The sequence below is a fragment of the Miscanthus floridulus genome, chromosome 4 (assembly GCF_019320115.1).
Source record: "Miscanthus floridulus cultivar M001 chromosome 4, ASM1932011v1, whole genome shotgun sequence".
Lineage (NCBI taxonomy): Eukaryota > Viridiplantae > Streptophyta > Magnoliopsida > Poales > Poaceae > Miscanthus > Miscanthus floridulus.
The window spans coordinates 74,278,747-74,282,810 of NC_089583.1; the positions used below are offsets into that span (position 1 = coordinate 74,278,747).

Genomic DNA, 4,064 nt, shown 5'->3' on the forward strand with positions numbered 1-4,064 from the left:
GCCGTGCTGCCGCCCTCCCATCTGCGCAGCCGCTCTTACCGTTCGCGTAGGCCATGTCGCCGCGCAGGCTGCGCTTGCCGTCCGCAAGGCCACGGCTCCGCCCAGGCCGTGCTTGCCATCCGTGAAGGCTGCGGCTCTGCCTAGGCCACGTCGCCACCCTATCGTCTGCGCAGCCGCTCTTGCTATCTGCGAAGGCCGCGGCTCCACCCAGGCTGTGCTCCCATCCGTGCAGGGCGCGCACACGTGCCATCGCGGCTGCGCTGCCCATCCGCCCAGGCGCTCGCCATCCATGTAGACCATGCACCCAAGCCATCGCACAGGCTGCGCTCCTCTCCGGTCCTATCCCCACGTGCCAGCAGCACCTCAGCTCCTCTCCGGTCCGACCGAGCAGCGCCCAAGCCCCGCCTCGCCTCATCGCGCTGGAGAGAAAATGAGAAGGAACGGGAGACCTGGGAGACAAGAGAAACGGGAGTGGAAGGAGGGTAATTTGGACCCAAAAGATATTATTTGACAGCGTGGCCCATGGTTACAGACTCGAGAAGCAAACAGAACGGACAGTAGTGTCAAATTAGGGATGAAAGTTGAAGTGAGTGTCAAATAGGGAACGAAGAAAATTTTAGGACCAACAAAGGAACGACTCATTTTTCCAGTGTCAAATAAGGAATTCTCTCATAAATTTGACACTCAGTACTCACCTGACCGAAGTGCTACGCGACAGTTATGTGTGCTTGCAGAATCCTCCAATAGTCGTTAAGAAGTATCAACAAGCATTTCTAGCGCCGTTGCCGGGGATGGCAACTACATCAAATTTATAAGGCTGAATTTGCTAGCTAGGTTGTTTTTAGTTATCCTAAGTAGTTTATCCTTTTTTTCCTCATATCCTGTCATTGCCCTACACGAACATGGGTGATAAGTCGATTCATGATTTTTATGCACCCTCGGCTGCTAATGTAGCCACCAGAGCCAATGTTATCACTAGGGACGCTAACTTTGAGCTTAAGCCAGCGTTAATTATGATGGTTCAAGCTAGTCCATTCTGTGGGAAAGCCCATGAGGATGCAAATGCGCACCTCCAATATTTCATGGAGATTTGTAGCACATTCACCATTAAGGGAGTGACCCAAGAGGCTATACGTCTTCGCCTTTTTTCCCTTCTCTTTGTTAGGAAAGGCTAAGTGATGGTTTTATTCTAATCGCAATGATGTAGATACCTGGGACAAGTGTTTCAATGCTTCCTAGTTAAGTTTTTCTCCATGGGGAAGACCAATGCTCTACGCAATAAAATCTCTAGTTTTCAACAACTAGCAGATGAATCGATTCCCGAAGCCTAGGAACGAATGCAAGAGTACGTCTCTACATGCCCACACCATGGCATGGAAGACTAGCTTTTGATCTAGAGCTTCTACCATAGATTAGTGTCGTTAGATAGGAGCCATTTAGAAGCTGATGCTAATGGTGCATTCTTTTCGCTAAGTGTTTAAGATGCAAAGACACTAATTGAGAAGATGGTCTCCAACCAAAGATGGAGCGACGAACGACTCCAACCCCATAAACGAGGTATGCATTCAATTAAAGAAATGACATGCTTGTAGCTAAGATGGATCTACTCACAAAGCGAGTGGAATATTATGAGAAGGTGAGTGCCCAAGACACACTCAAAGCCATAGATTCCCACATGACTTGCGAAGTCTGTGGAGATGTTGGACATTCAGGCAATTCTTGTCCCGAAATCCAAGAGGACCTCAACTTCGTCAACACCGACAATGGGTTCCATCCACAACATCAAGGCTAGAATCAGCGCTCCAACAACCAGGGAGGTAACAATTATTACTCTTCTTCTCGTTTGAATAATCAAGGTAATAATAGTTATGCTTTCTTGAAAGATCTTGTTTATAGCTATGGCAGAATGACTGATAGTATAAATAAAAAGTTGCATGCTCATGACAAGATGTTGAAAAACATAAATGCTAAATTGGATGAATTTTCTTCTGTTTTAAAGAATCAACTTAGTTTTAATAAGATGATAGAAACCCAATTAGCTCAAATTGCTGTTGCTATCCCATCCTATGAAAAATATAGAATTCCTGGAAATCCTGAGGAAACAATGGAGACAGCCAACCTTGTTACTACAAAGTATGGCTATGCTTTAAATTCTTGGGGTTCCTATTTATTAGATTCCCCATTTACCATTAAGAAAGGTGATCCCGGCACTCCCGCGATTACCTGCTCCATTAGAACTCATACCTTCCATAATGCTCTGTGTGATCTAGGCTCTAGTGTTAACATAATGTCAAAACCAACATATGACAAATTGTTCTACACTGCCTTAGTGCCAACTTCAGTTTACCTGCAATTAGCTGATCAATCTACCCGTTATCTCAAGGAAGTAGCCACTGATTTATTAGTTAAAGTTAGGAGTGCCTATATTCGTGCCTAAATTCATATAGATTTTATGATCTTAGACATGGGATAACACCGAGGATACACCTTTAATCCTTGGTTGTCCTTTCCTTAATACTGCAAATGCTTGCATATATGTGGCTTCTGGGCAAATCCAATTCCACTTTGCTGGAAGAAAAGAAATATTTGATTTTGCCTCTGGACAACCCCTCTTTGATGAGAAATAGGAAAAGAAGAAGCATCCGAAGAGAATCAAGACAAAAAAACCAAAGCCAATTGAAGAGCCGGAGAAACCTGTCAAGAAGAAGAAGAATAGAAAGAGATGGCATAAAAAGAAAGATCCATCCTCAAACTCGTCATCCCCTGAACCTGACAAGGCCTCCAAGGTGGAACGAGAGGAAACACCTCCGCCCAAGGATGAATGACCTTGAGCCCGACAAAAAGGTAAGTTTTTCTACTCCTTGTATTTATTTACCGCATTTCGTTAGTTGCATTTCATTTCCAATAAATTTGTTTTGCATTGCATGATAGGTTAGTTGCATTTAGTTACTCTATGTTAATAAATAAAGTTCTGTAGTAGCTAATGCCTAATAGGATAGATATGCATTTAAACCAACATATAAAAAATATTTAATAATAATGAATAAAATTTAGTAGCATCCCTGTTGAATAAGTTATCTAGTAGTTATAGGTTTAGCTAGTTATTTATGCATTCTAGTAGTATTAATTAGTCAATAAAGAAAAGAATCAAAAGAGCCACCAGAAGACATCCCAACCTATGCAAAAGGAAAGCATGGGGGAGACGTCTCTCCCCGCTTAGGTATGAAAATCTTAAACCCTCTCTTTACATTCATGTTTGCTTTAAATTTCAATATCCATGATCATAGAATGTAGAGAGGAGTGCCTTTAAATCATTGCGAGAGAAACTTTGCTCTAATAAAATGATAATAAATTATTTGGAGATGATAAATAGTTGCTCTGTGATACTTTGCAAAAGCTTGTGATACAACCTTATACTTCTTAAGTTTTGAGCATGATAAACTTAGAGTCCATCTTATGTTGAATGCTTTTGTGGATTGCAAATGCTAGAACCAAGAATAGGTTTTTGTGAGATATGTTGGATCCATGATTAAAGTAAATCTTTGAACCAATCTAAGGAATGGTAAAGGCAACCTGGAGTTTTGTTTTGCAAAATGCTAAACTCTCTTGCTAGAAGTTCCTCAATGGTGATAAATTCCTACCAGAGCCAAATAAATATCCACTCATACATGATAAAGCCACCATAAAAGCTACTTGTATGTTTTGAGCTTTTTCAAGCCTTGTTGATCTGAGTAGAGAAACTTTTCATGCTTTTTTATCAAGATCACGTACACCCACATATTTATGCTATTCCTACACTGGGGATATGCATCCATATATGCATTCCATTTATTATTGCTCTATGAGAATCAAAGTTACCTCTCTATGTTGTCTTACATCAAAAGAGAGGCATGGGCTATAGAAAAAATGAGAGAATAAAAGAGCAAAAAGCTCTAGTGTTCAAAAAAGAGAGAGAAAAAAAGAGTGAGAAAAAGAAAGTAGCCATGCCCTCTCAAAAAGAAGCTAGCGAAGGGAAACTTCTCAAAGGAGTACCACTTCCACCAAATATACCACACACATGCACC

The 4,064-nt window shown here is 41.7% G+C and overlaps 1 non-coding gene across 1 annotated transcript; it reads right to left on the bottom strand.

Annotated features, from left to right (window-relative positions):
- Positions 1-1,266: 1,266 nt before the first annotated feature.
- On the bottom strand, positions 1,267-1,375 carry LOC136553027 (small nucleolar RNA R71). The gene has a single exon (XR_010782933.1). It is a non-coding gene; the product is annotated as a small nucleolar RNA R71 (small nucleolar RNA).
- Between the last annotated feature and the right edge of the window lie 2,689 nt (positions 1,376-4,064).